The following is a 27,083-nucleotide window of genomic DNA, read 5'->3' on the forward strand; positions in this document are numbered from 1 at the left end:
CCGACCCGTTGCTCACCATCCACCCCATGGCGTGGAATTCCCTCCCTCTTCATAAACAACAGACCATCACTCTCCCCACTTTTAAAACTTTATTAAAATCATTCCTCCTCCAAGAGGTCTTCCCTGACTAGAACCTCGTTTCCCCTTCTCCCTCTCCCTTCTACATCACCTATGCATTTGGATCTGTAGTTGTGCTATTTGTTAAGCACTTACTAAGCACTGGAGTAAATCTAAGAGAATCAGGTCCCAAATGGGGCTCACAATCTAAGCAGGAGGGAGAAGAGGTACTGCATCCCCATTTTGCAGATGAGGGGACTGAGGCAAAGAGAACTTAAGTGACTTTCCCAAGGTCACACAGGAGGTAAGTGGCAGAGAAAGGATTAGAACCCAGATCCTCCCAGGCTCGTGCTCTTTCCATTTGGTCAAACTGCCTCGCAGTACCCTTTAAGGACTTGATTTTCATTCCATCCTCAGCCCCACAGAACTCATGTTTATATCTATACTTTCTTTTAATATCTCTATAGACTGCAAGCTCATTGTGGGCGGAGAATGTTTCTGTTTATTATGTTGTACTCTCCCAAATACTTAGTACAGTGCTCTGCACACAGTAAGCACTCAAATACAACTGAATGAATCCACCAACTCTGTTGAACTGTAACTCATCCAAGCACTTAGTACAGTGCTTCGCATACAATAGAGACTCAATAAATACCACTGATTGATTGACTAAATGATTTGTAGAAAACTTGCAAAACTTGCAATGACTGACTGACTAAATGACTTGCAAAAAGTGTAAGACTATTCCAAAATTTATGGGAAATGGAAATCTGAAATTGAACTAGTTTAGTCAATATGTCGGCCTAACACTTCACGCAGCAGAACTGAGAAAAGTTAAAAGATAAATTCAAAGTTACTCAACATGCCTTAATGCCTCCTTATTCTTTCCCAGGAGTTTTGGGTTTCAAGTTCACTGCTTTCTTAAACTGTCAGTAGAACTCTTTCGAGGGATTTTTTTTTATGCAAGCATGCCTTAAAGGAGAGGGTGGGGTGAGATGTGAAGTTAACATCTGGTTAAATTTCAGTGTAACCATCACAGTTACAGTTAATAGGGAACCACAATAATTAGATTACAGTCTTTCCAACTCCAAGGAGTAGATATGATCAATTAAAACCATCAGTTATAATGTTTGGTTTACCTAAGTAATGGGGCCTTAAATGAAATCAATACTTATTATGGCCCTCGGAGTCCTCCACCTCCAGAAGAGGAAATCAACAAAACAGATAAATTGATTTTTCAAATGGACTTCAGAATATAGAATCACCACAGAGCCGTCAAATGGCATTCATTCACATTCATTCATTCATTCTTCCCCTGCCTGTGCCTGCATACCTGCATATACTTATTCATTCATTCATTCAATTGCATTTATTGAGCGCTTACTGTGTGCAGAGTACTGTACTAAGTGCTTGGAAAGTACAATTCGGCAACAGATAGAGACAATCCCTACCCAACAATGGGCTCACAGTCTAGACTAAGGGGGAGACAGACAACAAAACAAGCAGACAGGCAATTATTGTCTATCTCCCTCTCTAGACTATGAGCTCGTTGTGGGCAGGAGTGTCTATTTGTTGTTATATTGTACTCTCCCAAGTGCTTAGTACAGTGCTTTGCACACAGTAAGCGCTCAATAAATACGACTGAATAAATGAATCTGTGCGTGGATACGTATAGGTATCCACACCCTCATTTGATGGTCTGCGAGTACGATGATTTCTTGGTTCTACAACCCACCGAGTTAAGGGAGAGGAATAGAACATTTTTGTTTAATCATCATATTCGGCAATAATAATAATAATCTTGGTATTTGTTAAGCGCTTACTATGTGCAGAGCACTGTTCTAAGCGCTGGGGTACATACAGGGTAATCAGCTTGTCCCACATGAGGCTCACAGTCTTAATCCCCATTTTACAGATGAGGGAACTGAGGCACAGAGAAGTTAAGTGACTTGCCCAAAGTCACACAGCTGATAAGTGGTGGCGCTGGGATTAGAACCCACGACCTCTGATGCCCAAGCCTGTGCTCTTTCCACTAAGCCATGCTGCTTCTCAGTTCCCAATCAATCAATGGTATTTATTATGCAGAGCACTGCTCTAAGCGCTTGGGAGAGGACACTAGAGCAGAACTTCCCAGTGTCGCTACTCAGCACCCATTTATGACCTGAGCCCAAGAGGGCACGGAGGGCCGGGGCCCACTGTATCCTGCCTGGAGTCGAGTTGACCTTGATTGAATTGGTACTCTTGATTAACGGAAGGTCAGATAACCAAGGTGGTGTATTCCAGCCCATTAGGGATATGTGGGCAAATCTATGGGAAGGCAGTTTTAAAAACAAAGTTGCTTGCTCTAAATCGAGTCTCTGAGGAGTCCTTAGAGAAGGTATAATTGTGATTCACTTAACCCACATTGACAAGTTTAATACGGTCGACAAGAGAACGGACACCAAGAGCTGTCAATGACTGATGCGGGTGTTTTCACACATCCATTTGTCCTTGAAAGACAGGGTGTGTTCTAGCAAAATCCCACATTCGGGAAAAATTGTGCTGTATTCCTCCCCTTTTCTCACATGGCATGTGGGCGTACAAACCATTACTTCTAAGAAACATTCCGCAACAAACCGTGTCTTTAGCCAAAGTGCATGACGACCTGCTTTACAGCTAATCTGAATGTATCATTGGAGGAGCCACCTTCTGCCCACTGGGAACCCAAATTCTAACAAGTTTTAAGACAGATTGAGAAAGAGCCCCATCCTGTCCTCTATCAAGAGTATTCGCTATGGTCGTCTGGATGAAAGCACCTCAGGGCATTCTTTGGAAGACCAATCTTGGATCCGGAGATGATCCCCAGACTGAAAATTGGCTGAAAAGCCATCCAAGGAGCCAGATGCCTTCTCTGGAAGAGCTTTACCTAGGATTTGGCATCAAAACTACTAGAGTGTCTTTGATAAAGGGCAAAGAAAGCTTGGCTTGCACAACTGACAGCCTGACTTCATCACCAACCACCTTCCTGTACCCACCAAACCTCTTTCTTTTGAAAGAAAGAAACTCAAATTGACTGCACAGAAGAAAGGGATAGAAAAACCACCGTATTTTTACCAAGAAAACTCTTCCCAAGCCTCTTGTCCTGCCTTATGCTGTCGAATCATCTCTGACCCATAGCAACACTATGGACATATCTCTCCCAGAATGCCGCACCTCTATCTGCAATTGCTCTGGTAGTGTGTCCACCAAATTTTCTTGGTAAAAATCCACAAGTGGTCTAGCATTGCCACCTTCTGTACAGCCAACTTGAGTCTCCGCCCTCGACTCCCACCCATGTCGCTGCTGACCAGCATATGGGAGTCTTGACTTGTAGCAGGTGGCCTTCCACTCACTACCCACTGGTCAAGCTAGGAATGGAATGGATATGCCTCTTCTTGATGTTCCCTCCTGTAGTTGACACTGGTAAACTACTGGAAACTCTCTAGGTGCGACCCTAACAGCGTTTCCAAGCCTCACTGGACCTCATTTTTGGCTCTCCCACCTTCACCCCCCCCCTCACGTTATTCCCCCAGCCTGGAATTCCCTCCCTCCCCACCTCAGATGGACCACAGCTCTCTCCACGTTCAAAGCCCATTCCGAGAAGCCTTCCCAGATTACTCTCACTATTTTCCATCACAGGATCCCTTTAACCATTCCTAGCTTTTACACACTTATTCATATCCATCCTCTCAGTACTCATGGACAGATGTATACTCATTTATTTATTTCGACTCCCCCCAGCTATAAATATTTTCATATTGGTCTCTACCCTGTTCAACTGTAATCTCCTTGTGGGCAAGGAACATGTCACTTTTTGGCTCTGAACTTCCCAGGCATCTACTACTGTGCGCTGTACTAATAAAAATAAAAATAATTGTGGTATTCGTTAAGCATTTACTATGTGCCAGGCACTGTACTGAGCATTTATTCATTCAATCGTATTTATTGAGAGCTTACTATGTGCACTGGGATGGACACGAGCAAATCGTATTGGACACAGACCCTGTCCCACGTGGGGCTCACTGTCTCAATTCCCCTTTTACAGATGAGGTGAATGAGGCCCAGAGAAGTGAAGTGACTTGCCCAAGGCCACACAGCAGACTAAGGTCATACTGAGCCGTGCTGCTTCTCAAGCGAGGCCCACAGAAGTTAGATTTCTTGCCCAAAGGCACATAGCAAGCAAGTGTTGGAGCCAGGCCTAGAGCCCAGGTCCTCTGACTCCCGAGCCCGTGCTCCGTCCACTAGGCCATGCTGATGGGTTGCCATGAGGGCAAATAATCAATCATGAAACACTGCAACTCAGCAGAACAAGCCCAGAATCTCTCCCACCCTTTTGTCTTCTTCAGGATAGAAACCAGTGGTTTCAGGAAATCCCATGACCTATTTAAACACAAATGAAAATGCAGAGAGAACAAGACTCTCTGATGTGTCAGTAAGAAGTGATGACTTGAGCACAATCTTGTCTGCCCTCTACATATGCCCTTTGACCCCCGACAACCAGAGAGTGGAAAGGATCTCTGACAAATTAAGCCAAACAGTTAGAGCTCATCTGGCTGGTTCTCTGTGGTAATTCCTACAGATTCATTACGATTAGATGCTCTTCTTTCGGACCAGCGAACCAGAAATGGGGGTGAGATAACGCATAATACCCCAGGGAGGGAAACCCCTTCTCAAGCTGATTTAAGTCACCCTGATAATGTGTTCACACCACTCTGCATTCGCCACAGAGCTCCTCAATTAGTTCATAGCCAAGTTAACCTCCTACCTCCCAGAAAATATAACTCATATACATTTTATCCGTGCAGCTTTCTGTCTGCTATTATCCATCATTTACAAGTGTTATTTGTCTATAAAAATGACACTAAAAATTTGAGAAACGATTATGCTCTGCCTGCTTCTGGCAGTGTTTTAACAAATGGTTCCAATGCAAAAGGCTTTAAGTCACATAAGACGCAATTAGTCAAAGAAGCCATAAATATTTTTTAAAAGGATACAAATGATTACTCATCCAGATTATAAAATGTCTACAGGCTGATACACAATAAAATAGGGGTTAACATAAAACAGTGCACTTCATTATTTATTGCTAATAAAATTCATCAAATTCAGTGCTTCTTACTCATGCATGCATTTAAATAGAAACTTGGACACTACATCCATATTTATGCAACTGAGCCCGAAAGATCGTTATCTGTAAACAAAAAGAAAAGGCTGCCGAAAATGGAACATAGCTGTTATTCTGTTATGGTACCAACTGTTTGGCTTGAGGCACAAATATTTATTTTAATTAAAACTATTAGCTTAATAATATTTTCCACAACCAATGATTTCCTGATGAAATCATTCTGTGTAAAAGAATAGAAGAGGGGGGAATGGCCATTCATTCACTCAATTGCATTTATTGAGCGCCTACTGTGTGCAAGCACTGTACTAAACGTTTGGGAGAGTACACCACAACAACAGACACATTTTCTGCCCACAACGAGCTCACACTGTGTGGTTTTGCCCGGTATTGTACATGCCCAATCCACAGGATCATCAACGCTAAGATCCTTTCATTGCTCTGCTTAAATCCGTCAATCAATCAATAGTATTTGAAGGCTTACTATGTATAAAGCACTGTACTAAGCGCTTGGGAGTGTACAATACAACAGAATTAGCAGGCAAGTTTCCTGCCCATAACGAGTGTACAGGCTAAAAATCATCACCCACTAAAGATGCTGTTTTAGAAAACAAAACCCGATAAATTCATTATTCAGTAGTTCCCAGATCCTTTCTTTCCCCAGTAGGTGCCCTTGGTTTTCCCTCCCTTAGGGTCCACTGCCTCCACCTTACTCTATTGTTCCAGGGTTACAATAATAATATTAATTGTGGTATTTGTTAAGGGCTTACTTTGTACCAGGCACTGTTCTAAATGCCCGGGTACATTCTAAGTGCCGGGATACATATAAGATAATCAGGGTGGACAAAGTCCCTGTCCCACACAGGGCTCACAGTCAATCTCCATTTTACAGATGAGGGAACCTAGGCACAGAGAAGTGAAGTGACTTGCCCAAGTTCACAAAGCAGACAAATGGTGGAGCAGGGATTAGAACCTCCCTCAAATTGTGAACCCCAAATGGGACAAGGACTGGGTCTGATCTGTTCATATTGTATCTACCCCAACAATGAATCAATTCAAGAAATCAATCTATTAATAAACGGTATTTTTTGAGCACTTACTGGGGGCAGAGCACTGTACTAGCACTTGGGATAGTACGGTCCGACAGAGTTGGTAGACACGTTCCCCGCCCACAAGGAGTTTACATTCTAGAGGGGGGAGACACCCATTAATATAAATAATTCATATTATATCATTTATAGGTGTATACCTAAGGGCTCTGGGGTTGAGGGTGGGGTAAATCCCAAATACCCAAAGGTCACACATCCAAGTACACAGATGATGCCGGAGAGGGACCTAGGGAAAAGAGGGTTTAATCAGGGAAGGAGGTGCGGTCTTCATTTTGAAGGTGGGGAGAGTGGTGGTCTGCCATATATGGAATGGGAGGGAATTCCAGGACAGAGGGAGAACGTGGGAAATGGGTCGGCGGTGAGATAGACGAGATCAGGATACGGTGAGCAAGCTGGGGCTAGAGGAGTCAAGTGTGTGGGCTGCACTGCAGTAGCTCAGTGAAGTGAGATGAGAGAGGGCAAGCTGAATGAGTGATTTAAAGTCGACAGTAAGGAGTTTTGAGTGCTGCCAGTGTGCAGAGCACTGTACTAAGCACTTGGGGGAGTATAATACAATAAAGTTGGGAGACATAATAATGCCTTGCGCATGGTAAGTGCTTAATAAATATCACAATTGGTGTTATCATTTAAGGTGTTTGCAACTGCCTCCAATATGATGGAGCTTGCAGACGTTTCTTGATGTTTCACCGCTTTCTTCTTTTGCAACTACAGGGGGATGACACAAGTTAAGCAGGGCATCAAGGCACAGTGGATAGAACACGGGTCTGGGAGTCAGAAGGACCTGGATTCTAATCCTGGCTCTGCCACTTGTCTACTCTGTGACCTTACGCAAATCACTTCACTTCTCTGTGCCTCTGTTAACTCATCTGGAAAATGGGGATTAAGACCGGAAGCCCCATGTGGGACTGTGTCCAACCTGATTAGCTTGTATATACCCAGTGCTCAGTAGAGTGCCTGGCACATAGTAAGTGCTTAACAAATGCCGTTTAAAAAAGAAAGAGAGCCAGGAACCAATAAATATAATTGAATGAATGTGAATGACAGAACTAGAAATAGAACCATGGTATTCTGATTCTTACATTCTACTGATTCTTAATTATTAGACTGATTCTTTGTCTGGTATGTTATTCTCTCAATGATGACCACAGACAAAGAAAGTCAACATGAAAAGCATCAGAGGGTATTTACATTGCCCACGATAAATGTTTGTTTCCAGAAAAAAAATGTTCAAACATGATGGGATATAGTTTTAAATTCAATAAGCCAAAGGTCCTGATATGACAGAAAAATATGTTTGCTTTTAATACACTGGAGGCACCCTTCTGTAAAGGCTGGCCTTGTTGAACTGCCACGGTCAGCAAGTTCATGAGCTACTTGCCACTTAGCTATAGATCCCTAAGCCCATCTCAGACTTACGTATTTAACTTCTATGAGACGCTCCAAATTTGGGTTTGGATTATTAATAATAATGGTGGTATTTATTAAACCCTTCCTAGGTGCGAAACACTTTACTAACCACTGGGGTAGATATGAGATAATCAGGTCAGACACAGACCTTTTCCCAAAAATGGGCTCACAGTTTAAGGAGGAGGGAAAACAGGTATTTCATCCCCACTTTACAAATGAGGAAACTGAGGCCCAGGGAAATTAAGCAGACACACCTCAGGTGAGTGGCAGAGTCAGCATGAGAACCCAGGTTATCTGACTCCCAAGTCAACTTTTTTTCACTAGACCATGTTGCTTCTCTAAGGGCTGGTTTATGAATATGCTAAGAGTACTATTTTAAAGTTGGTCAAGCTAGCCTGCAAGCCCTAAGGACATTCTGGTATGGAATGATTTGTAAAGCTGATTGGCCTAAGTTGAGGCTCACAGTTCACATACCTCTTCACCTAAAATTTAATGTACAGGTAGGCCCCTAAGCAATGAATATAGCCCAAGTCAGTCAGTCAGTAGCATTTATTGAGAGCTTAGTGTGTAGAGAGCACTCTACTAAACACTCGGGGGAGTACTTATAACGACACATTCCCTGCCCACAATGAGTTTATAGTCTAGAGGGGGAGACCGACATTCATATAAATAAATTACAAATAAGTATATAAGTGCTGTGGGACTGGGGAGGGGGATGAACAAAGGGAGCATATAAGGGTGACACAGAGGGAGTGGAAAAAAGGAAAGGAAGGCTCAGTCAGGGAAGGCTTCTTGGAGGAGATGAGCTTTCAATAAGGCTTTGAATAGGAGGAGAGTAATTTCCTGTCGCATATGAGGGAGCACCTCCTAGGCCAGAGGCAGGATATGGGCAAGAAGTTGGGGCAAGATAGATGAGATTGAAGTACAATGAGTAGGGTGGCATTAGAGCAGTGAGGTGTGCAGGCTGGGTTGTAGTAGGAGAGAAGCAGAGTGGCTTTGTGGCAAGACCACGGCTTGGGAGTCAGAGGACGTGGGTTCTAATCCCGGTTCTGCCCACTGGTCTGCTGTGTGACCTCGGGCAAGCCGCTTAATTTCTCTGTGCCTCAGTTACCTCATGTGGAAAATGGGGATTATGATTGTGAGCCCCACGTGGAACAACCTGAATATCCTGTATCTACCCCAGCTCTTAGAACAGTGCTTGGTATATAGTAAGCGCTTAACAAATATAACAATAATAATAGTGGAGATTTTATAAGAGGAATGCAATCCCACATACAGGATTTGAAAAGACCGATTTTGACAGAAAAATAAATTATTTTCTGTACAGTACAGTAAAAATCCCTCTCTTTTTCTATAAACGCCAAGGAAAGGATCACACAGAAATGCATATCATCTTCCCCTCTGTCTCTTTCCCTCTCTCACATACAGACACTGTGTTTAAAATCGTAACTGGCATTTAATACTAAGAAATCACCATATTCTGACACATGTATCATTGCAACACAATTATTCCCTGCATTTCTCTTAGAATCCTTATTTCTTCTTTATTTTGTACTGGCCACAGAAGCAAGGTGATTATAAATACCATCAGTGAAAATGGAAGAAAAGGTAATTGAAGTACACTATGGTCATTTTATATCTAGGAGGAAAATGTCTCCTAGATTTCTGTAGCCTTAACTGCAAGCGATTAGGCCATTTCTGTTTGGGGGGATTTGTACAATAAATTTTAAAGACTGGTTCTTTGAGCCATTGAAAGGTTAAACTCCAAGCATCGAAAGCTGTATGTAAGAACAAGTCACTGACAAAATACTTAACCTTTCTCAGACCGAAAAAAGCATGCCTAATAAATGTGAAATGGCCACCATTCTAATAGTTACAAGAAGAAATTTGAGCATTTAAATGTCACGAGCCTCCGGCTCGTACCAACCAGGGCTTTCCTGGGCAGGGGGAGAACACGTAGTAATAATAATAACTATGGCATTTGTTAAGTGCTTACTATGTACCAGGCACTGTAGAGTTCAGACCACACCACCCACCACCAAGGTTACCGTGGAATGTTTTTTACTTAGTTTTACCAAGGTGCAAGGGAGTTACACATACACACTCTCACTCCACCAAGGGTCCACTACCAGTCGGCTGGTCAAAGGAGCCCATTCTGCCAATCTCACGGAGGAAGGATGGAAGTCCTTGGCGAGATGGACCACAGTGACTACAAGCCTCCTTTCCGCAAGCTGCTTCCTTCCAAACTCAACTTTCCTCTTGTCTTCCAAGGGCTGCTGCCTTCGAGTGCTTACTTCTCTCCATGTGCTTCCCACATGCATTCTTTCAGATTCAAAATGAACGCCTTTTATCCACCTTGAGCATCACAGCTGGGGCCTATGTGGCAGTCACTGATTGGTCCAGGCCCGTTACAGGGTAGAACAGGGAGAGAAGGCCACACCTTTAAGAACCCAGCAACATTCATTCATTCGTATTTACTGAGCACTTACCCAGTAAGACCATATTTGTGTACAATTAACTACTTTTTGTATTGGCATATAGGCAAATTATTTTCTTCACCACAGATGGTTAACTCCATGGTGAATCTCTCAAAGCCGGGTTTTTTGTTTTGTTTTGTTTTTGCCGGATCTGTTCTTTACCTGGCCAGCTGTAAAAGTGACTGTTCTAACCTGCTTACAGACCTCTTTGTTAGATCTGTAATAGTCCCCACCCCTGCAGGCATTCCCTGAATGGGAGAGTGGGAGAGAGAGTAGTTGCGACTCTCTCCTAATTACCTCTTTTACATTTTTGCACCTTAGCTAATGACAACTAATCCGTCCAATGAGGGGAATCCACATTTCACAATAAAGGGAAGTTTGATTATTTACTTGAGGGAGGTGCCTTTCCCTCAAACAAATTCTCTTTCTCCTTTCTAAAGTGATAACTCCTGAAGGGTGGAGCTACCCAATTTTCCCCTAAGAAATTTCACCATGCACAATACACTCGCTTCACCACCTTGGCCAGTTCATCTAACCACACTTGTTCTACACATGTTCTTACATAGACAAGCAAGTGCAACCGATCCCAACACATTTACTCACTCCTTTCAGTACTTAAAACCGAACGGAGATGGTTTCAGGTCGTTGACAGGAGACCTTTCTTCATCAGCAGCTAAATCTGTATGTAAGAACAAGTCACTGACAAAATACTTAACCTTCTCAGACCGAAAAAAACATACCTAACAAATGTGAAATGACCACCATTGTAATAGTTACAAGAAGAAATTTGTGCAGTTAGGGGGAATTTTTTTCCTTTGGAGAAGCATGTGTGTCATGGTTGTGATAAAATCACAGCCATTCTAGACAATATTTGCCAAACTCTTTGTATCATCTGTACAGATTTTCGTTATCTAAAGAACTGAAATTGCCCTATTTCATTTATCACTTTTACCTGTCTCTACTTGTGTTTTTGCCCTTTTTTTTATTGCAAAAGTTACTGATACACCAAGTGCTTCTAGGCAATGCAAATTCTGCATCGTAGATGGAGTTATCCGCAGGTAAAGGGTATTTTCAATCCTGCCTTTATCTCACAAACTCATTTACTAAGTATCTCTTTACCTTCGGATGTTTGTGACCAAAAAAAACGGTGCGGGGGGAGTATGGAAAACCTAAGTTTCCTGTCTCAGGAGCTAGATGGTTGGCTGAATATCTTGCATTTTAACTCTCGGATACGGCTTTTTGCTACTTTAACAAAACACTCTCACTCTGCCCTCTAAATGGCCCTGTTGTATTTAATATTTTAGTGCTCAATAAATACCACTGATTGATTGATTAAAAGGAGATGTACATGTCTGTCATCATCAACAAGATTGTTAAATGAGAGAAGAGAGAGGTCTCTTTCAGGACAGCATAAGAAAGCATGTCCTGGCCTTATAAGCTACTGTGAGGTGATGCCTGTCCTAGTTTGTGCTGGAAGCTGGAATGCCAGCTGGGTCATTGTGGAAAATGGACTGCCACGTGGATTTATCCATACTCTGTCCATTAAGTCACTCTTGGGAATCAGGACCAGTTAGACCTCTCCAAAAGAGACATTTAATTTGGTGGTTGACAAAGCCTTGGGAGGGGAAAAAAAAGGCAGAAAATGGCTTCTAAGGGAGTTACAAAAATGAAGCATTAATAATGGATTGAAAAGTCTTTGAAGCAATTCATACAACTGCATCTTTATGTTTCTTGTTAATCAGGACTGGGTTAATTCCACAGATCTTGGAAATGTTCTTCAACAGGCATGATAAATTCCTTCCTGTGAATAGGTTGTTTATGCAGTTGTAATTGAGTGTGCAGGCTGTATATTATTAGTACATTCTTTGTAAATGATTAGCAACGTAAAATAAAACAGAAGTGAATTTTAAAAAGTGAAGAGCAGTATGGCCTAGTGGGGAATAATGTGGCCTTCTGGAAAGAGCATGGGCCTGGGAGTTGAAGGACCTGAGTTCTAATCCTGGTTCTGCCATCCATCTACTGGGTGACTTGGGGCAAGTCATTAATTTCTCTATGCCTCAGTTCTCTAATCTGCAAAATACGGATTCAGTACCTACTCTCCCTCCTACTTAGACTGTGAGCCCTGTGTGGAACCTGATTATTGTGTATCTACTCCAGTGCTTAGTACAGTGCCTGACACATAGTAAGTACTTAACAAATAGGACACATTATTATCATCATCATCATCATCATTAATGTGGAGGTCAGAGCTATCCTTAGTCATTTCCAGAATGTCATTTCCCTTCCCTGACTCTGCCCGCAGCCAGACTCCTTCCTCTGGAGGTGCCACCTTTGCTAGTACTAGATGATTCCCTCTGGTGATCCTGGGGCAGAAGAACTGTGTGGCATTTGGTAAGCACTTACAATGTGTACTAAGCAGTAGACATGATAATCAGGTTTAATAATAATAATAATAATGTTGGTATTTGTTAAGCGCTTACTATGTGCTGAGCACTGTTCTAAGCGCTGGGGTAGACATAGGGGAATCAGGTTGTCCCACGTGGGGCTCACAGTCTTAATCCCCATTTTACAGACGAGGGAACTGAGGCACAGAGAAGTTAAGTGACTTGCCCACAGTCACACAGCCGACAAGTGGCAGAGCTGGGATTTGAACTCATGAGCCCTGACTCCAAAGTCCGTGCTCTTTCCACTGAGCCACGCTGCTTCTTAACACAGTCCCTGTCCCCCAAGAGGCTCACAGTCATCCCCACTTTACAGATGAGGTAACTGAGGCCCTGAGAAGTGAAGTGTCTCACACAGCAGACAAGTGGCAGAGCCAGGATTAGAATCCAGGTCCTCTGACTCCCAGGCCCATGCTCTTTCCAGTAGGCCATGTTGCTTCCTAATCCAATCCCCTCTCCTTCGAGCCTCAGAGGCATCTGTGATCATTTCAAGCGGGATCAAGGAAGGAAGGGTCTTTATTCCAGGCAGCTCTGGTCTCTGGCCTCAGTTTTATGCCTCTTCCTTCAGGTCTTCTGCTGACTGGTCAGCTGCAACGCACAAGCTAAATCAATCCTAACAGCAGACATTATGTTAAATACAGGCTCTGTGTTTGACACAGCTGCTTTTGCAGTGCAAATATTAACCTGTACAACCTTGCCATGCTAAAAATCCAACATAAAATGATCTCTTTTGCTCCTTTGTAATTGTGGCCATAACAACCTCTTCCTTCTTTATCTTTCGCAATTCTTTGTCTACTTTGACATTTTTATCTTAATTATTACACTAGTATAACACTTCTTGGCTTGCTTCTCGCTGGTACAAGGATGAAACAATTTGCTAATTAATTATGGTCTCGAAGGAAAAACTCAATGTAGATTTCTTAAAATCACATCACCAGTGATTGCCATACAGAAGAGTTCTTCAACCTTAAACTCCAATTCTGAATGGAGGAGGGAAGGAAGAGGAGGAGGAGGAGAAGAATTTGTTAGGTGTTTATGATGTGCCAAGCACTATATTAAATGCTAGGATAGATAAAAGATAATCAGGTCTAACAGTCCCTATCCCAAATAAGGCTCACAGTCTAAGTGGAAGTGAGAACAGGTATTGAATCCCCATTTTTCAAATGAGGAAACTAAGGAGAAGAGAAGTTAGGTGCCTTACCCAAGGTCACCCAGCAGGCCACTGGCAGATTCAGGATTAGAACCCAGGGCCTCTGACTCCCAGGCCTGCTTTCCACTAGGCCTTGCTGCTATAAGTCAACAATTAGAGGAAACATATTTGCAACTCTTTAGGCAAAGGTGGTTGTCAAAGAGTTATTCAAATCTTATTTCATGGAGAATTGATTTATTTTCTCCAATCAAATTAAATATTCATTCAATAGTATTTATTCAATAGTATTTATTGAGCGCTTACTATGTGCAGAGCACTGTACTAAGCGCTTGGAATGAACAAGTCGGCAACAGATAGAGACAGTCCCTGCCGTTTGACGGGCTTACAGTCTAATCGGGGGAGACGGACAGACAAGAACAATGGCAATAAATAGAGTCAAGGGGAAGAACATCTCGTAAAAACAATGGCAACTAAATATAACTAAACTAAATATATCACATATCGGTTCAGGCAGGCCTAAGGCTGCATTTCCATTTCACAAACTATCTCGCATACCGAAAGACACCGAGGAAAGAAATGCTAGAATGTGCACGAATGACATGAAGGAACCTGGGAAAGATTTGCAGATATGATGAGAGGTGAATAGGACACCTCAGGGAAAATTCCCTCTCTTTAAGACCTAGGAGCTGCAAAGGAGCAAGAGCACGGGACAGGGAGTCAGAAGTCAAACCATCAATTCTGGCCCCGATCGGGTCCTTTGGAATCCACATTCCTCCCTAAGCCTCAGTTTCCTCATGTATATAATAAATAACCTTCAGAGGAAAGGAGCTATAGGAATACAGTAAAATAAATAGCTATGTGACCTTTCCCTGTCTCAGAGGTGTTTTGAATGCATAAAAACCACATCCTTTATTTCTATGTTCTATATTCCCAAAGGTGGGTGGCTGCTGCTGCTATCTATGAGACTGTGTGTCAATTTCTGAGTTCTTCAGGCTAAAGCAATATATAAACTATTAATGCTGCCAAAGGTATTGACAATCATTCCATCAACTGTATTTATTGAGTGCTCACTATGTGCAGAGCACTGTTCTAAGCACTATTTTATGGTATTTGTTAAGCGCATACTCTGTGCCGAGCACTGTACTAAGCTAGTCAGCCAAGTGAAGTGACTTGCCTACTGTCACACAGCAGACAAGAGGTGAAGTCAGCATTAGAACCCAATTCCTTCTGACTCCCAGGCCTGTCTTCTTTCCATCTGGCCACGCCGCTTCCTAACCCCACCTTGAATCTGCTATCGACTTTCAATCTGCCCAACTGCCCAAAGGAACAAATTATTTACTCTCACCATTTCCTAACTAGTATCTCTCCATTATGCTCCCTCAAAACGCTGGCAGAATGAGGTTAGAGTAGTCCTTACTTACTCTGGGAAGTCAGGGCAAAATTTAGCCCCAAATTTATTGATTAAAATATAAACTCTTCTGTTCGTTTGGAATTATCTAGAGGACAGGGACTGTCTTTTACCTTTGCTCCATCACCATAGTCTTCCAAGAGCTTAGTTCAGTGCTCCGCATGTAATGGGCATTTGATCGATATTATTAATTGTTTGTTCCTGGAACAAACCAATCCAATTTCTTCAAACAAAAATACCCAACCCAGAGATACCTCACAGCTGAAGTAAAAGGGCAATATGAAATAGCCACCTTCAGAAAGACAATGTCTCATTGACTGGTTCCCTGACATTCAAGCTATAGAGAACTGCTAATATTGAGATACCAAATGCAGTCTCCACGTAGGCTAGGCTTTTCCACTTAAACAAATCTGATCATTTCCCAGATCTTAAAAAATTCGCACTACACCAGTGAAGGAAGAAAATCGTCACCTCTTATTCTATTCTCGTATAATGTCCCTTGCTGCGGCCTCCACTACTCCCAGCAAGTGTAGCCTTATGCAACAATCCAACAATTCCCCGTGAGATACTTGCCTTCAAAACCATATGCCCTTATCCTTGCACAAATGACCCATCTGCTGCAGCAGCATGGCTTAGTGGAAGGAGTGCAGGCTCGGGAGTCAGACTTGTGGGTTCTAATCTTGGCTCTGACACTTTTCAGCTTTTTACTTTTACAGATCAGATAACTGAGGCAAAGAGAAGTGACTTGCCCAAGGTCACACAGCAGACTAGGGGCAGAGCCGGGATTAGAACCCATGACCTCTGACTCCCAAGCCCGGGCTCTTGCTACTAGGGCATGCTGCTTCTCTAAATAGTATTTGTTAAGCACTTACTATGTGCCAGGCTCAGTACTAAGCGCTGGGGTGGATGCAAGCAAATGAGGTTGGACCCAGTCCCTGGCCCATGTGGGGCTCACAGTCTCAATCCCCATTTTACAGATGAGGTAACAGACACAGAGAAGTGAAGGTCACACAGCAGATGAGTGGCGGAGCTGGGATTAAAACCCATGACCTTCTGACTCCCAGGCCCAGGTTCTTTCCACTAGATCACGTCATTTCTCATATTTTAGAGATATTAGCTTGCCCCAACTTTTGCCCTTCCGATGCCTACCCCTGGCTGTAGGATGTGTGATTAGAGAGAATGATTTCCTGACAAAGCCTTCCCACCTGGCAAGCCTCTCCCATGCCTAATTGTAAATCTTAAAATATTGCTCTCCAAACAGGAGGAGAGATTGATCACCACTCGCTTTGAGTCCAGGCAGAGACTATATAAAAAAACCCCAATCCTGCCACGGCAGCAAAAAAAAAAAAAAAAAAAAGTGCTGTCATCCCTTACGTTAAGGTTGTTGTTATTAATTTGAATATTGCAAAAGGGAGAAAAAGGATGGCATCACCAACTCAAAGGGGATTAAAGCTCTAAATAGAACGTGAGGGGCTCTGGTGTCACGCTTTTACCACTGAGCCTTTGACCTTCGTGTGAGTTAAGTCTGTAATTAGCAAGGTTGCTTCCCAGTCTCTGGTTCCTGATGGCATCCGCCTGTCCAAGCTAAGCCCAGAGGACAAAGCTTCGGCCCCCTCCTTTGTACTCCGTTTGAATAAAACTCGTGCCCCTGGCACCCAGAAAAAGCACCCTCCGGGCAGCAGCCGTTTGCAGCGTCAACCACTTCACTCCTCATGAACACACTCTGTGAAGGTTGTTGAAGAAGCTCAGGACAAAGAATAATAACCGTGGCATTTGTTAAGCACTTACTATGTGTCAGGCACTGTACTAAGTACTGGGTGGGGAATATAAGCAAATCAGGTTGGACACTGTCCCTGTCCCACATCTAGTGCTTTGGACAGTGCTTGGCACATAGTAAGCACTTCAGTGCCATCATTATTATTATTATTATTATTTGCAGGCTCACTGTTAATCATAATGATATTTGTTATGTATTTATACAATGCATTAGGTTAGATACAAGTTAACTAGGTCCCTGTCCCACATGGGGCTCACAATCTTAATTCCCGTTTTACAGCTGAGGCACAGAAAAGTGAAGTGATTTGCCTGAAGTCACACAGCAGACAAGTGGCAGAACCAGGACTAGAATCCAAGTCCTTCTGACACCCAAGCCTGTGCTCTATCTACTAAGCCACACTACTTATTGCCAAGCCACAGGGGGGTTTCTGGCAGGATTATAATAATAATAATGATTATTATGATGTTATTTGTTAAGTGCTTACTGTGTGTCAGGCTCTGTACTTAGCACTGGAATGAATACAAGCAAATCAGATAGGACACAGTCCTTGTCCCACATGGAGCTCACGGTCTCAATCCCCATTTTACAGATGAGGGAAGTGAGGCCCAGAGAAGTGAAGTGACTTGCCCAAGGTCACGCAGCAGACAAGTGGCAGAGCAGGAATTAGAACCCATGATTTTCTGTCTCCCAGGCTCATGCTCTATCCACTATGCCAAGAAGATCAGTGGGAGTACAGGTTCGCTGCTCCGTCCTAAGAAGGGTAGGTATCCCCCACACAGATATCGAAGATGTGCTGGCCTCCATCCTCACTTAATAATAACTGTATTTGTTAAGAGTTTGCCATATGTCAGGCATTGTACTAAGCATTGGGGTGAATACAAGTAAATCAGTTTGGACAGAGTCCCTGTCCCACGCAGGGCTCACAGTACAAATGAGGTAACTGAGGCACAGAGAAGTGAAGTGACTTACCTAAGGTTACACAGCAGACAAGTGGTAGAGCCGGCATTAGAATCCATGACCTTCTGACTCCCATGCCAGGGCTCTATCCACTACACCATGCGCTTCAGCCACAGTTGCCCAGGTATTCCTAGGTGGTGTTCTTACATGGTGACACCATGAGATTGTCTTACAATGGCTCGCCACATGGTTGTCTTACGTGGTGCTATGTCAGTGACACCACATGATGCTCCCACATGATGCTCTGTGGTGCTCCTATTTAGATCTCCTACATGGTGTTACTACATGGTGTTCCTATGTGGTGCTTATTCATTCATTCATTAGTACTTATTGAGCACTTACTAGATGCAAAGGACTGTACTAAGCACTTGGAAGAGTACAATATAACTATAAACAGACCCACTCCCTGCCCACAACAAGCTTACAGCCTAGAGGGGGAGACGGACATTAATATAAATAAATTACTGATATCTGCATAAGTGTTGTGGGGCTAGGAGAGAGGATGAATAAAGGGAGAAAGTCAGGGTGACACAGAAGGGAGTGGGAGGAGAAGAAATGAGGGATTCGATTAGTCAGGGAAGGCCTCCTGGAGGAGATGTGCCTTCAATAAGGCTGTGAACAGGTGCTCCTACATGGTACTCCTATCTGATGCTCCTATGTGGCGTTCATATGTGGTGCTCTTCTGTGGTGCTTGCATTCACTCATTCAATCGTATTTACTGAGCGATTACAGCATGCAAAGCACTGTACTGAGTGCTTGGGAGAGTACAATATAACAGTAAACTTAAGTGGTTCTGCTACATGGTACTCTTATGTGGTATACAACATGGGTGCTCCTTTGGGGCTTCCTGTTCTCCTCTGGAGAAGAACTGAGGCAGAATAATTTATTTATTTAATGTCTGTCTCCCCCTCTAGACTGTAAACTCATTGTAATAATAATAACGTTGGTATTTGTTAAGCGCTTATTTTGTGCAGAGCACTGTTCTAAGCGCTGGAGTAGGTATAGGGTCATCAGGTTGTCCCACATGAGGCTCACAGTCTTCATCCCCATGTTACAGATGAGGTAACTGAGGCACAGAGAAGTGAAGTGACTTGCCCACAGTCACACTGCTGACAAGTGGCAGAGCTGGGATTTGAACCCATGACCTCTGACTCCCAAGCCCGGGCTCTTTCCACTGAGCCATTGTAGACGGAGCGTGACTGCCAACTCTGCTGCACTGTATCCTCCCAAGTGCTTAGTATAGTGCTCTGCACATGGTAAGTAAGTGCTCAGTAAATACCATTGGTGATGATGATGACGACCTACCTGGGCATCCGAAATGATCTGCTGAGCTCAGAATGATCCATGCAGGATGTTACATACAAGAGTTTGCTCTCTCCAGACATGAACCAAAGCATAAAGAATATCCAATTTACTGCAACGGTGACATTTTTTACTATGATTAAGCATCTAACCCCTTACATTTTGCTAAATACTCAACCAGAAGCAAATCATTTGGCAAGAAGAAACCAGCTTGACCTCGGTAAAGGCTGGATGACTCTCATTCATTCAATTGTATTTATTGAGCCCTTACGGTGTGGAGAGCACGGAACTAAGCACTTGCGAGAGTACAATGTGACAAAGGATATTTGCTCACTGAATTTTTATACCTCATACACTCCAATATTTAAAAAAAACTTCATGTGTTCAATAGCTATCTATACCTCCTTATCATTGACATTTTATTGTAAGGACTGCAAATCATTGATTGCATTGCTGACAGAGCTAAATAGCACAAGTGATAGTACTAGAACATTATCAGTTTTCCCCCATTCACAATCTATTTTAATGTTTGCCTTCCCCTTAGGCTACCAGCTCCTTGGACCCTTGTATTGTAACTTCCCTCACTCAGTAAATGTCATGACTGATAGATTTACCTATCAGTTACATTTGTGGCTGAGCAACAAAACCACAAATAGGAAGAGGTTTGCCAAAGGTAACAATTCTATTTGAACAAAACTTTCTAAATGAAATAAATGACCTGTTTTTTGGACAATCCCAGTCAAAATTCTCACTGTACTCTAGTTTTGAGAATCTTTTTAAAGAGAACAATGAGTAAATTTCTCATCAATTAAAGCAAGAGGAAAAGGAAAATTACGGCTATAAGTACAGGATCTAAAAATTTGAATGGATCAATTGGGTATTTCCTATATGTGAATTCTCAAGAATGTTTTCCCATTCATATGTTGAAGGGTTTTGATTTACTTGATTTACTTCTGAGGTACTATGTATTTTGACCATCACAATGTGGGGAAGTTTGCGAGACAGTTAAATCTTAATGTTTGTAGAAATGAAGTCAATTTAGCTGAGCTGTGAAATTTAAAAAAACTCTATATTCTTTCATATTTTTCTATTGTTTTCCCAGTCTTCGCCTCACTCAAAACATACAGCAATAAAGAAAAAGAAATACTGTACAAAAGAAAATAAATCTAAATGCCTCTAATAAGCGTTTAAATAGCAGACCATCAATTATATTTTTTGAGTGTTTAACTGTGAGCACAGCACTATACTAAAGCACTAAGGAGTTTTCTTAAGGAAGACTACCGAATTTTCAGAGACAGTGTGGGCGAGAGATTCTCAGTGTGACCCTTGCATTTTTTGTTTTTAATGGTATTTGTTAAGCGTTTACTAGGGACAGTACTAAGAGCTGGGTTGGATACAAGCAAATCGAGTTGGACACAGTCCCTGTCCCATGTATGGCTCACAATCTCAATCCCCATTTTACAGATGAGGTAACTGAGGCACAGAGAGGTGGCTTGCCCAGGGTCACGCAGCAGACAAGTGCCAGATCCCAATCCATTTAGCTGGAGAAAGAAAGGTACAAATCCAACCCAGGGCTTAAACAAGGAAGGTGAGTGATGGAAATTAGAAAAGATTTTTCTAAACATCCAGAAATCTACAGACAGAGCCATTAGAGAAGCGATAATCTGTTCAACCTTTAATTTCCTTTAATGGATTTCCTTCAAGGTACTTTCCAACCGTTACAGTTAGATCAAAATACCACTTGTCATGCTATGTTAAGAACTTGAAAATGTGAGAGCCTTATCACTCCCTCGTTTGAATGTTATTTTATTCCAGTCTTTCACAGATCTTATATTCTATTAAAAAATATTTATTTTTATTCATGTCTGTCTTACTGCAGTCAGGGAACATGTCTATGAACTCTGTCGTATTGTAAAACATAATGGTATTTGTTAAGAGCTCACTTTATGCCAAGCACTGTTCTAAGTGCTGGGGTAGATACAACGCATTCAGGTTGGACACTGACCCCATCCCACATGGGGCTCACAGTCTCAGTACTCTCCCAAGTGCTTAGTACAGTGCTCTGCACCCAATAGCACTTGAATAAATACCAGTGATCGATTATTGTTTCATAATATGTCTAGTTTAGATTTCTCAACTTCATAAAAATGAACATAGCAAAAGTTGCAGTGCAGGGGATGTGTCTGCTAATTCTGTTGCATTGTACTCCCCGAGCACTTAGTGCAGTGTTCTGCAGATAGTAAGCACTCAGTGCATGCTCTTTTTCTGGGTTTACTTGAATTTTCCACTTGAATTTTTTACTTGAATTTGTTGAGCGCTTAATATGTGCCAGGCACTGTTCTAAGCATTGGGGTAGATACAAGATAATCAGGTTGGACACAGTCCCTTGTCCCATGTATGGCTCACAGTCTTAATCCCTATTTTACAGATAAGGGAACTGAGGGACAAAGAAGTTAAGTGGCTTGCCCAGGGTCACAAAGAAGACGGGTGGCAGAGCCAGGACTAGAACCCAGGTCCTTCTGACTCCCATGCCCGTGCTCTTTCCCCTAGGCTATACCACTTCTCTCTATGAATTAGGCTGAACACAGTCCCTGCCCCTCATGGGGCTTACAGTCCAAGTAGAAGGAAGCACAGGAGAACTGAGGCACAGAGAAACAAAGTGACTTGCCCAAGGGCACACAGCGAGCATTTGGCAGAGCCGAGAGGAGAACCCAGGTCCTCTGACTCCCAGGCCTCTGCTCTTTCCGAAAGCCCTGCAGCCTGGCGAGCCCCACTTGTTTTAAAAGGGACCTGAAAGGGAAATGCAAAGGTTCTGGAGCCAAGGTGAGGCAGTCAGGAGAGATCTCCTGGGAAAATTAATGTTCCAGGTTTGCAGGTTGGAACGGATTTCCAGATTTCCAGGTCACTGTTCACTGCAACAAATACCATCATCATTATTATTATATGACCATAGAGAAGCAGCGTGGCTCAGTGGAAAGAGCACGGGCTTTGGAGTCAGGGCTCATGAGTTCGAATCCCAGCTCTGCCACTTGTCGGCTGTGTGACTGTGGGCAAGTCACTTAACTTCTCTGTGCCTCAGTTCCCTCATCTGTAAAATGGGGATTAAGATTGTGAGCCCCACGTGGGACAACCTGATTCCCCTATGTCTACCCCAGCGCTTAGAACAGTGCTCGGCACATAGTAAGCGCTTAACAAATACCAACATTATTATTATTACTGCGTGCAGAGAGAGTGCCATCCAATGACCTCAGGGAGAATGGGAGAGGCCGGTTAAATGTCTAAGGCCGGTCCAGAAACCGAGCCTCAGAAGTTAATCCCCTAATAATAATAATAATGGTATTTGTTAAGCACTTACTATGGGTCAAGCACTGTTCTAGTCACTGGGGTAGATACAGGCTAATCAGGCTGTCCCGGACCTATATGGGACTCACAGTCTTAATTTCCATTTTACAGATGAGGGAACCAAGGCACAGAAAAGTGAATCGACCTGCCCAAGGTCACACGGCAGACAAGTGGCGGAGTCGGAATTAGAACCCAGGTCCTTCTGACTCCCAGGCCTGTGCTCTATCAACTAGGCCACGCTGCTTCCCTCCTATAACTTACTTAATGTCTCTACACAAGTGAGGCGGGTTCACATCAGTTTTAATTAAAAGAAAGGTTATAGACCTTACGTAGCTCTGTTGGCCCCTATTTTCGACTCTGCTGTTTTCTGCTCAACGGCTCTACCATTCCTCCCTCATTGACTCACACAGCTTCAACCCCCACCAGCTCTTCCAAAACTTCAATTCCCTTCCAAAGCCCCCAATCCCCCTCACTCCCTCATCTCTATGACATCGCCAGCTACTTTTTGGGAAAACCAACGTCATCAGGCTTGAACTTCCCAAAGCCTTTCCTCGCGACGTTCCGTTCCTGCTTCTTCACCTTTCTTCTGCTTCCTACCTGGCGCCCATCTTCCTCTCTGCAGCACGGGGGAGGACAGAATGGGGATCGTTGAATCAGAGAAGTGGAAATAATGGCAGACTTCATTCAGTCAGTCTTCCCCCACACACATCCCCGTCGGCAAACGCAAGTAGCATTCTGAAAAGAAATCTCAAGCTGGTGTGATTGCCTTCCAAGAAAATTCAGGTTCTTTTCATCTCTCCCTTTGGAAATTACCTTTATTCTTTTGTTGCTATCACCATCATTGCTATTGTTATTAATAAAGTTATAATCAGGTATTGAGATGGATTTAAGCATCTGTGGTGAACAGTTGTTGTTATTCTCTTCATCCATAAAACTTGTCAGCAATGTGGTTTTATTGCCATACAAGTCATAGTAAGAAAATGACACAGAGAAAGTGTACTTTTTCTAGACTTTAAACACTGACAAATTAAGCTCGTGCCTAAAAGACAGAGTGGGAGTAATACACCACGTAGCATGAGCAGCAGCATGGCCTAGTGGACAGAGCACGGGCCTGGGAGCCAGAAGGACCTGGGTTCTAATCCTGGCTCTGCCACTTGTGTGCTGTGTGACCCTGGGCAAGTCACTTCACTCAGCATCGCACAGTGGATAGAGCACGGGCCTGGGAGTCAGAAGATCATGGGTTCTAATTCCGGTTCTGCCCCTTGTTTACTCTGTGACATTGGTCAAGTCACTTCACTGGGCCTCAGTTACCTCATCTTTAAAATGGGGATTGAGACGGTTAGCCCCACGAGGGACAGGGACTGTGTCCAACTCGATTTGCTTGTACCCACCCCAGCACTTAGTACAACGCCCGGTACATAGTAAGTGCTTAACAAATACCATAATTATCATTATTATTATTATTCTCTGTGCCTCAGTTATCTCATCTGTAAAATAGGGATTAAGAATGTGAGCTCTACGGGGGACAGGGACTGTGCCCAACCCGATTATCTTGTATCTACTAAAGTGCTTGGCACATAGTAAGCACTTAATACCACAATTATTATTATGTAACAACTTCAATACTGCCAGCCGTGTCATCTTCAAAAACAAAGGATAACCAAATATATACTCAGACATTTATACATACGGTGAGGGTAAGAGATGTAGTTTCACGGTAAAATGACCTGGATTGATTTCCTCCGTGTTTATGCTTTATTCTCTGAGATGCTATACCTTCTCCTACTCTATGATTCAAATGCTTAATATTTTCCTCTTAGGAATCATTATTCCAATTGCGACTATGCCAGCTCAGCTCACAGTTTACAACCCATCCATTCAGGGCTCTTTCTCCCAAACATCCCTAAATCTCCCTTGGAAAAGCATATGTCCATAAATCTGGAGGATGAAAGGTAACCACGAATGCCCAGAATGTACTAATACTGGGCTTTATCATGAAAAATAAAATTGGGGGAAGGGGCAGAAGGAGAGGTGCAGCTTAACACATCAATTTGTCCTTCACGGGGCTTGGAAATTCAGATCCCACTCCTTCCCAGAGCTGTCTTTCTCCTAGTCGGTTTTTCATCAGTGCCACCCACACCCCTCACTCAACCAGAAATGGCAGGGCACAACTGCCGATAATCAATGGAGAAGCAGCGTGGCCTCGTGGAAAGGGCACGGGCCTGGGAGTCAGAGGACCTGGGTTCTAACGCTGGCTCCTCCGCTTGTCTGCCGTGTGACCTCGGGCAAGCCACTTAACTTCTCTGGGCCTCGGATACCTCATCTGCAAAATGGGGATTCAGACTGAGCCCCATGTGGAACACGGACTGTGTCCAACCCGATTTGCTTGTGTCCATCCCGGTGCTTAGTACGGTGGCTCGCACATAATTAGTGTTTAACAAATGCCTTTCGAAAACACAATCAATAGTATTTATTCAGCACTTACTGTATGGACAGCACTGTACTAAGTGCTTGGGAGAGTACGATACGACAGAGTTGACGGATACCCTCCTTTCCCACAAGGAGCTTACAGCCTTAAAGGAGTCCTAAGCCACAGTCAGCTAAAAGGCAATGAATAATAATAATAATAATGGTATTTGTTAAATGCTTACTACATCTCAAGCACTGTTCTAAGCACTGGGGTAAACACAATTATAATAACAACAATTAATGACATTTGTTAAATGCTTACTTTGTGCCAAGCACTGTTCTAAGCACTGGGGTATAAACAAGGTAATCAGGTTGTCCCACGTGGGGCTCACAGTCTTAATCCCCGTTTTACAGATGAGGTAACTGAGGCACAGAGAAGTTAAGTGACCTGCCCAAGGTTACACAGCAGAGAGAGCCGGAATTAGAACCCACATCCTCTGACTCCCAAGCCCATGCTCTTGTCCCTAGGCCAAGTAACGTTTCCAGTTTTGGTTACAGTCTCGAGGAGGCCGTATCTCCTCCCCCATGCTTCTAGCCCACTCATTATCTCTCGTCCAACCCGATTAGGTTGTAACTACTCCAGCGCTTAGAACAGTGTTTAACTCATAGTAAGCGCTTAGCAAATATCATCATTATTATCTCTTCTCTCCTCAAAAGCCTCCACTAGCTTTCTGTGGCTCTCTACCTTAAACAGAACCTCCTCCCATTTACCTCAAGGCTCTCCTCCATTTGGTCCCACTTAAAGAATAATAATAGTAGAATTTGTTAAGGAAATTAACACTGTAACTAAAGCACTGTACCAAGCACTGTGGTCTTGCCTTATGCTATCGAGTGGTCTCCGACCCACAGCGACGCCATAGACACATCTCTCCCAGAATTTCATTCATTCAATAGTATTTATTGAGTGCTTACTATGTGCAAAGCACTGTACTAAGCGCCCCACCTCCATCTGCAATTGTTCTGGGAGTGTAGCCATAGAGTGTTCTTGGTAAAAATACAGAAGTGGATTACCTTCTTCCGTGCAGTCAACTTGAGTCTCCTCCCTCGACCCTCTCCCATGCCGCCGCTGCCCAGCACAGGTGAGTTTTGACTTGTAGCAGGTGGCCTTCCACTCGCTATCCACTGGCCAAGCCAGGAACGGAATGGGTAGGCCTCTGCTTGACTCACCCTCTTGTAGTCGAGGCTGGTAGAGGACTGGAAACTCTCCAGGTGCGACCCCGAGAGGGGAAGCATTGGGGTAGAGCCAAGACGATCAGGTCCCACATGGGGCTCACAGTTTAAGTAGGAGGGAGACCAGGTATGGAATCCCGTTTTGCAGATGAGATAACTGAGGTGCAGAAAAGTTAAGTGACTTGCCCAAGGTCACAACGCAGGCGGAGGTGGCATTAGTACCCAGGTCCTTCTGACTCTAAGGCCCGTGCTCTATCCACTAGACCTGACTGTTTTCTCCAAATCTCATCTGAAAATCACCGCTTCATGAAGACCTTTTTTATGTCCCTCAAATATCATCATGACATTACACTCTCGAGCACATGAATTCGTACAGAACAGGTGGCCTGAACAGCAGTAGCTTCATTTGTGTTATGCCTTGCATTTTATTCACATTTACCCAAGAATTTAATGCTCCATCTTACCCACTTGCACCCCAATATATTTTAATTTTCATATGATGTGCCACAGTAAAGAAATGAGCGTGTGGTTTTGACAACTTGATTTCCCAAATCAAGCCCCTTACAAGCACAAGGCAAAATAAAATTAGCTAATCATCTAAAGGACATTCAATTGGATGCAGATTTGTGTAAATTTTCCATTTATTTGTATACTGCTGTCTATTTATTGGGCAGTAACTCTTGCAAGTTGCAGGGCAACAGTGAACCCTTATTACATTTCAGCAGTCTTGATGAATTGCTTCAAAATCCCACTCATTGCACCCTGCTTATGTGTGGAAAGAGAGAAAATGGATAATAGCACTGGCATTTTGCTGAGATTTTCTCTGTGGGAGGAGAAGGGGTGGTTTGGTTTTTTCTAGAGTGATTCTCTCCTAGCT

The 27,083-nt window shown here is 43.3% G+C and overlaps 1 protein-coding gene and 1 non-coding gene across 6 annotated transcripts in view; both read right to left on the bottom strand.

Moving 5' to 3' along the window:
* Positions 1-27,083, bottom strand: part of AFF3 (AF4/FMR2 family member 3) — a 271,517-nt gene that overhangs the window by 239,020 nt on the left and 5,414 nt on the right. The gene's annotated exons all lie outside the window — the stretch shown is intronic.
* LOC114805938 lies at positions 26,126-26,263 on the bottom strand. Its single transcript, XR_003754070.1, has one exon. It is a non-coding gene; the product is annotated as a small nucleolar RNA SNORA7 (small nucleolar RNA).

Source organism: Ornithorhynchus anatinus, chromosome 20 (genome assembly GCF_004115215.2).
Source record: "Ornithorhynchus anatinus isolate Pmale09 chromosome 20, mOrnAna1.pri.v4, whole genome shotgun sequence".
Lineage (NCBI taxonomy): Eukaryota > Metazoa > Chordata > Mammalia > Monotremata > Ornithorhynchidae > Ornithorhynchus > Ornithorhynchus anatinus.